Genomic DNA, 14460 nt, shown 5'->3' with positions numbered 1-14460 from the left:
CCCCCTACTTCCCCACCGCTGATCAGGCTTTCCCTCACCCCTTCTCGGATTTTTCTTTTTAGTTCTTCTTTCAGCCAACACATGACAATGATGGCGGGGAGCCAGGTTCATTTCCCGTGGGATTTCGACCTTGCCACTTATTTTTGTGGTCACCATTGGGAAGGTGGTGATAAAACCTGAGAACAGACAATGAGGGCCATTGTAGCATCCTTCAATGTCTCCATTTGGCTCCACAGACTTCCCTGATGAAGGCTTCAGTGCTCAGCCTGCAGTGCGAAAGATCAGTTGCCCAGCACTTTGAGCGTTTATGTTTTAGAAGGATGCTCTAGCTGGCAACCATGGCAACAGTGGATACCAGGGGCAAGCTGACATTTCTTGTATCCAGCATTGCTAGGGTGCAATGACTTTGTAGAATATGCTTCCCTCATTTGTAAGTTTTACAATGCCTTCCCATATTTGGGAGCACGAATCCTATAACCTGTCATCTTTGGCAGGGAAATCGAGGAAGACTTGAGAAGACAAGCAAACACGAGGAGAGCAGCTCCTGAGGAATTTAATAGCAGCTGAGGCAGGATCGTGTAGCATGTTTATCCTGATACTGCAACATTTTGTCAGTTACCGGCTAGAGGGAGGAATAATGCTACGCGACAGTGTTGGTTTGCATAGGAATCTCAGTTCCTCCTTAGCTGCGAGTGGTCGGAAGTTCAAACTTTTCCAAGACACAAATAAAAAGGGCTTTCATGTTTCTGAGAGTTTATCTGAAAATCTGAGAGAAGGGACTGATCTGTTTGAAACTACCGAAAGAACAAATTGGATTCAAATTTCTAAGGAGCAGATTAAATTATATTAACTCCTACAGTGGTAAGAAATGAAACTCAATGCATTTATGTAAGTTATTTACAAAGGATTATTATTGTTGCAATGTCTTTTATTTTGCCACGTGAGATTAAATAGCAACATGGAATCATATTATATGAGGTTATTATAAAATCATATGCTTCATTATCTTTTGTAATATGAATTTGCTTGCTATTTTAGACTGAAAATTGTGACTATTGGTGCTACATTGCTTTACAAAGATCTTATAAGGCATTGGAATAGCCCAGTAGCTAAAGATAGTTACTAGATCCTCACTGTTCATTTCCTGAGTCCATGCAACACTACCAGACCTCAATGCAAGAATAGACACTCTTCAAAGGTACGAGATTCCGGAGCTTTCCCATTGGAGTGATTTCAGAAAAAGGAACCAAAAAAAATAGTTAAAATGGATCTGAAACATAATACATGTTCTAACGTATTCACTAGCTTTACTTTCATCATTTCCATTCTTTTTCTCTTTCCTCTAATGTTTCCCTTCTTATTTTTTTAATCTCTTTTAGTTCTTCCTCTTTCTTTCTTTTCTTCTTTCAGAGTGGTTCCAGGCTGTATTACGTGTACCCGTTTATACCAAATTAAATTGCTGTAGCTGTAAACAATATTTTTAGCCGTGACTTTAACGATACCCACTTGACGGGAACATGTGGGATTCCAGTCAAATGCCCAGTTTTACTCTCCACCCGATTTCATGATCCATTGACTTGGGGGTTGAAAAAAAGGCTTTACTTACCCCCACCCCCCCAAAAAGATTCCGTCAGTTCAACAGATTTTCAGGCTATAAGTGGATTCAGAATTTTGTCACATTACGCATGTACAGCTGTGTTTCTTGGGGAAAGCGTTCCAGTTTTGATTGACTTTGCATGTTCAAACCAAATCCAACACCTGAACCAGGTTAATTTACTTGGCTATACATAGACTGATAGGAAACATACTGGTTCTGAGTAGCGTACAGACAGTCCTCGATTTTAAGCCGTTCGAGTTACGACAAGTGACACTTACGACATTTATAAATTGACATTCTTTTTCGACTTTACAACGTCACTTTCAAATTTACGACGCCAAGGCAGCATGTTTATATGTGCGCATTGACTTTCTGCGCTGTCCATCTATATGACTGGACAGGTAGAACCATCTTTATTAGGTTGGAAACAAGTGTTTTATTCCGTTAAGTTTCTGTCACGATTCTAATGAGTTTATATGTCATATTTAATATGCGCTCAGACTCACAGAAGTTAAGCAGACAACTGACAGTGATTGAGTGGCTTCATTAAATCCCCCACACTAACGGAGGAACTTGTGCTAAGGCGTTCAGGCATCAACAGTCACCGCAGTGACTTGATAGGACGAAAGTTGAGAGCCCCCCCATGAGTGTTTTCCAGCCCATTAATACCTTTGTTCCCATGGGAAAATCGGTTCTGGCTTACAACATTTTGACTTATAATGTGGTATTCAGGAACCAATTGTATTGTAAATCTGAGGACTGCCTGCACTCGTTTGGTCCATAACTCTGACATCAATCACTGCATTAATAATTTGTTGAGTTGGGGAAGAGGGGTTAACTTTGTACTCATTATTGTTATTGATATCAGTATTGCTGACTGGAAATATTCCCAATTTTTGCACCCCATCAAATATTATTAAATCAAGTTGGACAATGATCCCTGGTCCATTCATGGGAGACTTGTTTTCGGCATTGTGACTTCCCACACTACGACTGTCATTTCGAGCTTCCAAATAATCTGCTGGCAAATCCTGGCATCTCCTTTACATTTGCTCTGTGTGCAGAGCAAGTTAAGACAAGAGAACGTCATAGGGGCGAGCCTAACCCAGCACTCATAGCACCAATGACGACCCGGTAGTGTAAACAAAAGAGCTTTCATCAATGATATGAATGTGGAGAGAGAGCAATGTCTCCACAGCATTTTGTGCTTCCCGGAACTGGAGATAAAATAGACAGTATGGTGGAAGATGAAATGTAATACAAACAACGCACATTCAAAACAAAAGGCTGATGTAGACACATTTGTGGAACTAGCTAACTGCCATTGAAAGGAATCTGGACACGTTGGCATAATTGGCGTATAACGTGTAAAATCAGTGTGAGGCTCCATTGAAAAGGAAAACATTGCATTGAACCAAATGCTGAAATAGTAGCATGTAAATTGGAGACTATTATGGCGTAATCTGCTCAGACCCTGCCTTTGTTTCCAATTTGACCAACAAGGAGAACATTTAAACCTTGGGAACAATGCAGAGAAATGCCAGAAGGCTCCTTATCTGCATTTATCTAATAGCCTTGCAAAGTAATACTGAAGTAACGTCACTGCATTTAGACAAAATAATAATAGTACTGAGCTAATTAGTGTGCCCTTGTGAGTCCCACACATAGAGGCACAGGTGCAAAATATTACACTGCTGTTATAGTGGAGAATAATAATTGAATGCCTTCGTATCCAATCTTTAAAGACAATTTTTAAAATAAGTATGCAGTGAATGTTCCAATCAACATATTTGCGCTCTTGGGAAATCTGATAAATAGGAGGTCGGTTTTTGAAGGATTTCTTTACAGTAGTCTAGATTAATGGGTTCTGAAATTTAATGAAGCCATTAAAACTTAAGTTCTTTACTTAATGATTTTTAGAAAATAAATGGTGTAATAAATTAGCTTTTTACTAATGACAGGAGATAAAGTCTTACTCCAAACAAGGCTGGTTTAATCAGAGATAACATGATCTGGCCATCTCTACTTTAGCGATGATCTGTGCAGCAAACCCAACTGAATTCATCACAAACTAGCAGATTAATAAATACCCTTCCAGAGATGTGTGCTATGGGTATGTGGGGATTGGCACATTTCTTTGCAATCTGATTCCTAATTAACACTTTAAAGACCTGAATGCTCATATTCCTGCAACAATGGCATCGGCTAATGTTTGGGCTGGGGGGGGGGGGGGGGGGGGGGGGGGGATTCAGAACGTGAGTTGAGAAACATCTTATGGTGATAAGGATTCCTCCAATTGTACTTTATGACTTTTAGCATTTGAAGCTTAACAAAAATTGTTATTACAGATGTTGCTATAATAGAAAGCAGATGTGATCCAAGAACACGAGAAAGCACATTCAGTACAAAATGAGCTGGATTAGCACCAGGATGTGGTGGGGCCGTTTGCTAAATTGATGGCGTGTTGAAGGCTCTATCTTTGAACTTGCAGTGCCTGGTACCACCTGTAATGCTCGGGCAAGATACCAGCGCAAGCAAATGAAGAATATTTTCACAATTCCTCTCATGTTCCAGGAATCACAATCTGCCGACATTCCAGCCGACTGTTGAATCAGATCAGACATGCATCCATAAAGTTGTGATTGTGAAAGTGGGAATGCGAGGACTGTGGCGCTTTCTGAAAATGGAGCAACTCCCTTTAACTCTCTCTCCATTTCCAGGAATCCCACCTGTGCCTATTCTACAGGATTCGGCAGATAGGGGTGTGTTTCAAGGCACCAACACTTGTTTGCATTGGGAATATGCGAAATAGGGCTAATGATTTTGTGTAGAAAATATTTGTTATTGACCAGATCTGCTCAGAAACCAGCATTTTATTATTCATTATGCAAATTTATACTGTAGCACTGGCAGCAAAGAACAGGAAGGCCAGAAGCTCCATGATTTGTCATATTGTCACATCAGACCAGTCGTCTATCATTGGTGAACTGCTCAAATTTTTCTAATGTGGGTTATAACAGCCCATAACCCAAGATATAAAATGCTGCAGACCTCATGCTATCCTATTCCTGGTGGTTTGCCAATAGGACCGATTAGGGATAAAAAGGTCCTTGCGCATGGAGGCAGGAGGAATAGCGGAGAGATTAAACAAATACTTTGATCTGTCTTCACAAAGGAAGAAGAGGCTACCCAGGCCAAGGTGAGCGAGCAGTTAACTAGTACATTTGAGGAATTTACATTTGAGAAGTGGAGGTGTTAGAAAGGTTATTTTTGCTTTTTGTAAATTTGTTCACGGGATGCGGGTGTCACTGGCTGGCCCAGCATTTATTGTCCATCCCTAATTTCCCTTGAACTGAGTGGCTTGCTAGGCCATTTCAGAGGGTAGTTAAAAGTCAACCACATTTCTATGGGTCTGGAGTCGCATGTAGATCAGACCAGGTGAGGATGGCATATTTCCTTCCCTAACAGGACATTAGTGAACCAGATGGGTTTTTACCACAATCGACAATAGTTTTGTGGACCTTTAATTCCAGATTTTTATCGAATTCAAACTTCACCATCTGCCAAGGTGGGATTTGAACCAGGGTCCCCAGAGCATTACCCTGGGTCTCTTGGATTATTAGTCCAGCAACAATTCCACTAATCCACTGCCTTCTCTTAAATGATAAGATTCCAGGAACAGATAAGATGCATCCACGGGTAGTGAGGGAAGTGAGAGTGGAAATTGCAGACACTGGGCGCAATCTACCCGAATGGGGACAGAGTCTTGTAGTGGTGTGATTAGCCGAGTGTTTCCCGGCACTTGGAGCACTATTAAATACTCCACTATCTAACACCCATCCAGGTAGATCAGGCGTCTCAGCAAGGAATGTGCAGCTGAGGCCGTACTTAGACTCGTTCCCTGCACTGCCTGGATGCCACCCAAGTGACACTGCCAGGGTGACAGGATGGTAGTGCCAGGGTGCCTGACTGGCGCCAGCAGTGCCTAGATGCCATCCTGTCCAGAGGGCAAGCATCTGGGGGGGCTCCAAATTCTTGGGAGACCCCCACGGGTGCCGTTATATCTGGTCGTCTTCTCGTTTGTGGAGACTACAACAGGTGGGATTCACATCGCGAAGTCTCATGAGATCGCCTTTGATGTCACGAGGCATGGCGAGCCGGGTAGATCTGAAAGTGGAATCTGCTGGCATCTACCATTGGCATCTGGCGTTGTGCCGCGCTGTTTTTCAGGGGCAATTTTACCGCCGGATTTCGTCCTCTAGTGATAATCCTCCGATCTTCCTCAGATACAGGGGTGGTGCTAGAGGACTGGAGAATTGCAAATGTTACACCTTGTTCATAAAGGTGTGCAAGGATAATGCCGACAACTACAGACCAGTAAGTTTGACTTCGGGGAGTGAAACTTCTGGAAACTACAGTTAGGGACAAAATCAATAGTCACTTAAACAAAGAGCTCTTTCCTCTCCCTACCGATGCTGCCAGAGCTGCTGAGATTTCCAGCATTTTCTCTTTCATCACTTAAACAAATGCAGGTTAATTAAGAAGGATTCACTAAGGGAAAAAACTAACTTGCTGGAGTTGTTGGAGGAGGTAACAGAGAAAGTTGATAAGGGCAGTGCTGTTGATGTGCTATATATGAATTTTGTAAATTGACATTACTGATTGACGGAGGTGGTGCGTTTTGAGAGGGCAGTTCATAAAGCATGTAGTATCTTGGGCTTTATTAATAGGGGCATTGAGTATAAGAGTAAGTAGGTCATGGTGAACTTGTCTAAGGATGCTACCTAGGCCTCATCTACAGTACTGCGTCCAGTTCTGGGCACAGTACTTGAAGCAGGATGTAAAGGTATTGGAGAGAGTACAGAAGAGATTCAGAAGAATGATTCCAGGGATAAAGAACTGTAGCTATGAGGATAAATTGGAGAGGTAGGGACTGTTTTCATTGGAGAAAAGAAGACTGAGAGGAGACTTGATAGAGGGATTTGAGATCCTGAACATCAAGGACTAGAGGACACAGATTCAAAATAATTGGCCAAAGGCATAAAAGAGATGCCAATAATTTATTTTTATCTAGAGGGTAGTTAGAGTTTGGGACAAAGTTCATGAGAGGGTGGGAGATGCAAGTTGGATTGAGGTATTCAAATGGGAATTAGATTTCTATCTGGAAAGTGAGAATGTGCAAGGTTACGGGGATAAGGGGTTGGGAGCGGAACTAAGTTGGATGCTCTTTCAGAGGACCAGTACAGACTAGATGGGCTGAATGGGCTTCTGTACTGTAAAGATCCTGTGATTCTTTGCATAATATGCTTCTCACAACACGTGAGAGGTTCCACATGACTGCCAAAGTAGCTTATGAACATTTTCCTTGCAAATACCAACATGCTCAAAATCCAAATATTCTTATGTAATCCTAAAAATTGTAAAATGGAATAAATTAAACAATATTATGGACTATTGATGCCCAAGATGTAAAGAGGATTCAACTCACCATGGCTGCTGTAAAGTATGATGGGGAGTAGCAGAATTAACTACAGAATGATTTGCTTGTGGATATCTAAAGATATGGGGAGAATTTCACAGGTGAAGTGCACGCTCGGCGGATGGTACCTGATCAACCATGATTTCCGATTCCAGCTGACATCAATTCACAGGGCTTGATTCAACTAATTGGGAACAAAGTCCCATAGCCAGCGTGTTTAGCCATGTGTTTCCTGGTACTCGCATTGCATAAGGGACCTCAGCGGGGAATGCGTAGCTGAGGTTTTGTACGCTGGGAGCTCTGATCACCAGAACTCCTCAGTGAAGCGAGAGATCGGGACGCATCCAACGCCATTGTATGCCGTTTAATGCACTTCTGGGCCAGTGCCTGCCTGCTCAGCAGATGCAAAATTCTACCCGTTATGATTTTGCATCCATAGATCAGGAATTGCACCAGGATCTTCTTGTTTTGGCTCAGTACCGGCAGACATTGCATTTTTCCACAAGCCATTGTCTAAAAGATTATACAGCATGTAAAACGAGGGGGATACCTTCAGATGTTCTTGTATGTGCAATAATACTGGGCCTTAGGAAGGTACAGGACCAGCCAGAGTTTGCCCAGTCTTGTTATAATATTGTAGCTTTGTCTTTAATAGTATTGTAATTCTCCCAGTTTCTCAGTAACAACTTAATGAATAGGTAACTACCAGCATTCAACAAATTAATAAATTCTATTCTGACACAGGCTTATCAATGCCTAAATATTTCCATACTCTGGTCTGTGCACTATTCAAAGTTTAAAACATCTGGGGCGTCATTCTCCGACCCCCCGCCGGGTTGGAGAATGGCCGTTGGCCGCCGTGAATCCCGCCCCCGCCGAAGTCTCCGCTCCCGGAGATTGGGCGGGGGCGGGAATCCGGCCGCGCCGGTTGGCGGGACCCCCCGCTGGATTCTCCGGCCCGAATGGGCCGAAGTCCCGCCCAGGAATTGCCTGTCCCGCCGGCGTAAATCAAACCTGGTATTTACCGGCGGGACCAGGCGGCGTGGGCGGGCTCCGGGGTCCTGGGGGGGGGGCGCGGGGCGATCTGACCCCGGGGGGTGCCCCCACGGTGGCCTGGCCCGCGATCGGGGCCCACCGATCCGCGGGCGGGCCTGTGCCGTGGGGGCACTCTTTCCCTTCCGCCTCCGCCACGGTCTCCACCATGGCGGAGGCGGAAGTGACTCTCCCCACTGCGCATGCGCGGGAAACTGACAGTGGCCGCTGACGCTCCCGCGCATGCGCTGGGAAACTTGACAGCGGCCGCTGACGCTCCCGCGCATGCGCCGCATTTCCGCGCCAGTTGGCAGGGCAACAAACGCCATTTCCGCCAGCTGGCGGGGCGGAAATCCCTCCGGCGTCGGCCTAGCCCCTCAATGTTGGGGCTAGGCCGCCAAAGATGCGGAGACTTCCGCACCTTTTTGCCGGCGCGATGCCCGTCTGATTTGCGCCGGCTTTGGCGCCAGTCGGCGGGCATCCCGCCGTTGGGGGAGAATTTCGCCCAAGTTCTTTCTTGTATATTTAAAATACAGAATTATGTTTTTGATAGGTTGTACAGATAACAATGGCTAAATTGGGGGCCGGTTTTGCTCTGTTGGTTGGACAGCTAGTTTGTGATGCAGAGTAAGGCCAACAGCACAGGTCAGGTTCCCATACGGGCTGAGGTTATTCATGAGGCCTTCTCAACCTTGCCCCTTGCCTGAGGTGTGGTGATCCTCAGGTTAAATCACCACCAGTCAGCTCTCCCCCCCAAAGGGGAAAGCAGCCTATGGTCACCAGGGACTATGGTGACTTTTAATATTCTCAAATGATTACACTTTATTGTTTTTAACATTTGGGGCATAAATTGGTGAGCAAAATCTCAGCTAAGGAACCGTGGATTTAAAATGCTTTTACTTCAAAAAGAGCGAAGCAATAGTGCTACTAAATTGTTGAAACCGGCTTGTGGTTTCGCTAATCTATACTGGGAAGGTTTCCTTCCCTTCATAAGTAACTCTGGTCTGACCAAGGTTGGTTATTTCAAAACTAATGGGCGCAATTTTCCCAGTCCCGCACCGGGCCGGAGAATCGCCGCAACCGCGCCACGCCACCCTGATGCCGGCGCGCGATTCTCCGAGGTGCGGAGAATCGGCGCCATTTGCGCTGGCGCATTTGGCACGGCGCCGGTCACTGGTCGCTGTACAAGGCTGTGCCGCCGATTCTCCGGCCCGGATGGACCGATCAGCCGCGCGGAAAAAGGAGCGACCCGCCGGCGCAGTCCACACCAGGTCACTGTCGGCGGGAACTCTGCGCGAAGGGTCGGGGGGCGGACTTTGAGGGGGGAGGGGGCCTCCGTCCCCAGGGGGTCCTCCGATGGGGCCTGGCCCGCGATCGGGGCCCACTGATTGGCGGGCCTGCCTCTCCCCCCCCCCGGGCCTACTTTGTTGCGCGTCCGGCCCCAGAACCCCCGCGCCATGTTGCGTCGGGGCCGGCGCATTCCGTAAAGCCACTGCGCATGCGCAGGGTGGCGCCGCCCCCAGTGCGCGGCAGGAATTGCGGCTGGAGCAGCGTGAACCGCTCCAGCGCCGTGCTGGCCCCCTGTGATCGCTAGTGCCGGCGCCCGTTTTGCACCGTCGTGAAACGCGACGGCGTTCACGACGGCGGGGACACTCTGTCCTGCGATCGGCGAATCGCGCCCAATTTATTTACACTATATACACCATAAACAAGTTGAGCTACTAAGTAAGCACATCTCTTGTGTATAGATTATTCCATCTGCTCCCCAGAGTCTCACGCACATGACTGGTGAAGTCATTGTCACATGATAATTCACATCACTATCATATTACCATAACTGTTAACCCATTCTACTCCACTTTCTGTGTTACTGACTCAGATCAGTACTGTGCTGGGGTTGGGGGGTACACGTCTCCTTCCCCCTGTTGCCACACAGTAGTGTCTATCTGGGCAAGACTGTGTTGCTTGCTGGGCTCATCCAGGTACCGTAACAAAGGTCCAAAGTTCAACCTGGACTGGGGTGCAAGGTCAGGCTGGGGGGAGTCAGGGTGGAGGGGTTGGTAGGCTGATGAAGACAAGGGGGACTATGCAAGGAAGGAGGAGGAAGGGTGAGGGCTCATGATGACAGGCAGCGGGGCAAGGAGGTGGATGAAGAAGACAAAAATGGAAGGCAGAGGGAAGACCATGAGGAGGAAAGCTGGACCCTGATAAGGATGCACAAAACACGGACAAAATAGAGGATCTAAAGGCAGGAGAGATGCACAGAGAGTTCAGAAAATGAGGTGGGGGCCTGTTAGTGTGTCATGTTAGGGGTGGTTCACATGAACACTTAACAGGTTGGGGCTGCAATGGTTTGTGAAGGTCACTGTTGTAAATATTCTCTTTGGAAACAGGAACAATTGAAGGATCCCGTGTAAGTTCAAGGGCTGGCAGACAGCAGTCAGAGAACGCAGACATTCCTGCTGTGAAATGAAAAGGAGTCACAGATGACAGGCGGTGGAGGGGCTATGTGGACCCCAGTCTGAAGTCAGAGAAAGGAGACAGTGCAGAAGAGCAGAGGGAATGCAGCAGGATTGTTGGAAGCATGGTGCACCCCAGCTACAGGGATGGGCTAGGGCTTTGTTATAACCTTCACGAAGGGCCGCCGAGGGTATGGTGATGGTCACAGGGGGCACTTGCAGCCTATAGATGGGAACACATAGTGTAGCGGGAGGGGTATGTGAAGTTCTCATGGAGAGGGAACCCTGTAAGTGACTGTGTGCACGGCCTCCCGATGGGGTGGTATAAAGACTCAGGAAGCCGAACAGAAGGTTGAACGCTGGTTTATTCATGGTCATAAGAATCTGCCTTTGGCAGGAAATACACACACACGCAGGATAAGTCTTGTGGGACAACAAACATGCCTGTCCCTGCCCGGGCCAGTCTTAATACTAAGTTATTAAGAGCTCCAGCTGGGCAGGTCTCCACCTACTAGGGCAAGCTCATATTTCAGCAGCCCCAAGGGAAGATCAATCTGGGCCTGGTGGGGTTTATTACAGGTGGGTACAAGCCCACATGTGGCACGGGCTTCTCGTAGGCGATTGGGTTGTGGGTGCAGTTGGGAATGTGCGCCACCACAATGACAAGATCCAGGTCAATTACACAGGATAGAAACCCCATTGCCAAGGAAACCACAGCAAGCCAGAATTCAGACTTTGTGCTTTTAAAAGGATAGGCACAACTTGATAGCCTCACGTCAAAGTTCCACTGTGGAAGGCGGGAATGCAGCCTTGGAGAGTGAAGGCCATAGCGAAGGGGGCACAGCGGCAGCAATTATGTCCTCCAAGCAGCGAAGTGGAGTCGCGGGTTAACAATTAATGCCAAGCATCAGTCAGCAAAAGGATTCCATTCATTCACCAGGAGCAGTGGGCAGCTCATGGTTATGCCAAGTCAAAGGTTGGGATTTCCCCCGATATCGGCAAAGTCTGACGTTCGGTGGAAAAAGCAGCGTTAAGCCCGCTGATGGCAATGGCGTCTTTTCTCACCATATTGTGCGGCACTTAGACAAAAAAATGTTAATGCATGGGTTCCATGCTATATTGCTGGCGGAAGGCCGCTGATTCAGACATGGGGCGAAATTCTCCGTTATCGGCGGAAACTCCGCCGATCGGCGCAAAAAACGGCGCAAATCCCACTTGCGTCACGTCATAAAAATGGGCAGAATAGTCTGCGGCCCGAAATGGGCTAGCAGCGACGTAACGGGATCCGCGCTTGCGCAGTGGTTCACGCCGTGCAGCGTCATACGCGCTGCACGGCGTGACGGCTCATAAGGCCGCGCAGCTCCCCCCCATCCGACCGGAACAGCCGACCGCAACACCCGACTTGATGGCTGGCCGTCGCTCAGCCCCGAGGTTCGAGTCACGCGATGTGGAGGCGCTCCTGGATGCGGTGGAGCAGAGGAGGGACGCCCTGTATCCCGGGCACGGCCGCAGAGTTGCCCCACGCCACAGCCGGCGTCTGTGAAGGGAGGTGGCAGAGGCCGTCACCGCTGTGGCCCTAACACCACGGACAGGCACCCAGTGCCACAAGAAGGTGAACGACCTCGTCAGAGCAGGCAGGGTGAGCGTCCCCCATATCCCCCATATCCCCTCTCCCCCAAATCCCCCCCTCCCCCATATCCCCCCCTCCCCCATATCCCCCCCTCCCCCATATCCCCCATATCCCCCTCCCCCATATCCCCCCCTCCCCCATATCCCCCCCTCCCCCATATCCCCCCTCCCCCATATCCCCCATATCCCCCCTCCCCCATATCCCCCCTCCCCCATATCCCCCATATCCCCCCTCCCCCATATCCCCATATTCCCCCCTCCCCCATATCCCCCCTCCCCCATATCCCCCCTCCCCATATCCCCCCCTCCCCCATATCCCCCATATTCCCCCCTCCCCCATATCCCCCCTCCCCCATATCCCCCATATCCCCCCTCCCCCATATTCCCCATATCCCTCCCTCCCCCATATCCCCCCTCCCACATATCCCCCCTCCCCCATATCCCCCATATCCCCCCTCCCCCATATCCCCCATATCCCCCCTCCCCCATATCCCCCTCCACCATATCCCCCATATTCCCCCCTCCCCCATATCCCCCATATCCCCCCTCCCCCATATCCCCCATATCCCCCCTCCCCCATATCCCCCCTCCCCCATATCCCCCATATCCCCAAGTGAATCCAGCCCTAACCTTAACCTCTGCAATGCACGCGCAACCGATGGCGTGCATTCATATACCTGCCTAACACTGTTGCCTTTTACCCCTGCCACCCCCCCCCCCCCCCCCCCCCCCAGGAGAAGCGCGCACACAACAATAGGGAGCATGTGAGGACTGGAGGAGGGCCCGCTGATGAGAGGCCACTGACCGTACACGAGGAAAGGGCCCTGGAACTGGCTGGCGGACCTGAGGACCGGGAGGTTGCTGATGCAGAGGTCGGGGCCCCACGAGCAAGTGAGCCACCAACAGCCCGTCCCCATATCCCCCCTCCCCTATATCCCCCTCTCCCGTATCACCTGATCACTGCCTGATGTCTAACCATGCATGCTTCATTGTGTATCGCAGGACCAAACGTCCAGGCACCCATCCCCGCAGATGCAGACCGCCCGCAGGATGCCCCTCGGAGACCACGGGAGACGGAGAGACCCGCACCCTCCAGCATGCGACGCCCGCAGGATGCCCCTCGGAGACCACGGGAGACGGAGAGACCCGAACCCTCCAGCATGCGACGCCCGCAGGATGCCCCTCGGAGACCACGGGAGACGGAGAGACCTGGAGCAACAGGGAGACGACACCCCCGTCACGTGCGGGAGCGACCACCCAGCGATGAGGGGGGCAGCCACAGGCCCCCGTCACATCCGAGCCAGGACACCACTACCCAGGACACCACTATCCAGGACACCCCTACCCGGGACACCACTACCCAGGACACCCCTACCCGGGACACCACTACCCGGGACAGCACTACCCGGGACAGCACTACCCGGGACAGCACTACCCAGGACACCCCTACCCGGGAAGACGAAATACCGGACAGTGACTCAGAGTGGATGGGTGGAGACGAACCCCCACCCCAAAGTGCCATGGACTCAGAGTGGGACGAAGAGCACGACACAACGCCACTGCTGTCACCAACACCCTCCACCATCGCAGAAACACTCACCACGGTTGGGCACTTTAGTGATGAGGCGTCTGGTACACTCACTGGTGCGCACAACACAGCCGTCCCGGTACAGCAGGTGGAGGTAGGAGCAGCAGAGGGACCGGGCGGTCGGAGGGCAGCCCAGGCCAAGCGAACATCTGCCGCCCAGATGGATCCCGGGTTCCTGCAGTTACCACACCCACACATAGATCCGATGCAACCACCGACACGGAGACGAGCGAATAGGGTGACGGGTGGCTTGCGGCGGCTGCGGTCGCAGGTGGAGGAGTCCACCCGCGTCCAGGAGCTGGGAGTGGTCCCGGTCATGCGTGCCACCCAGGCTGACACCGCACGGGTGGCGTCCGCGGTGGAGGCAATGGGTGCGACGGTGTCAGACATGGGGAACGGTTTGCGAGGCCTGGGGCCTTCCGTGCAGGCGGCGTCTGTGGCCCAGGAAATGGCTGCCCTCTCACAGGAGGCCATGAGCCAGTGCCAGCGCCAGATGGCAGAGGCGCTCAACGCCATAGCCCAGTCTCAGCAGGCCATGGCCCAGTCTCAGCAGGCCATAGCCCAGTCTCTGCAGGCCATGGCCCAGTCTCTGCAGGCCATGGCCCAGTCTAAGCAGGCCATCGCTGAGGGCATCGGCGCCAGTGGCCATGTGCGAGCTGGCGTCGCACTGTCGCAG

At 50.0% G+C, this 14460-nt stretch overlaps 1 long non-coding RNA gene across 1 annotated transcript in view; it reads left to right on the top strand.

Moving 5' to 3' along the window:
- Positions 1-411: 411 nt before the first annotated feature.
- Positions 412-14460, top strand: part of LOC140422799 (uncharacterized) — an 83635-nt gene continuing 69586 nt past the window's right edge. Inside the window, exon 1 of the long non-coding RNA XR_011947613.1 lies at positions 412-861. This is a non-coding gene — a long non-coding RNA (uncharacterized lncRNA). The remainder of the gene's footprint in view (positions 862-14460) is intronic.

This window comes from Scyliorhinus torazame, chromosome 5 (genome assembly GCF_047496885.1).
Source record: "Scyliorhinus torazame isolate Kashiwa2021f chromosome 5, sScyTor2.1, whole genome shotgun sequence".
Taxonomy (NCBI): Eukaryota; Metazoa; Chordata; class Chondrichthyes; order Carcharhiniformes; family Scyliorhinidae; genus Scyliorhinus; species Scyliorhinus torazame.
This window is presented reverse-complemented; position numbering and strand designations above follow the sequence as displayed.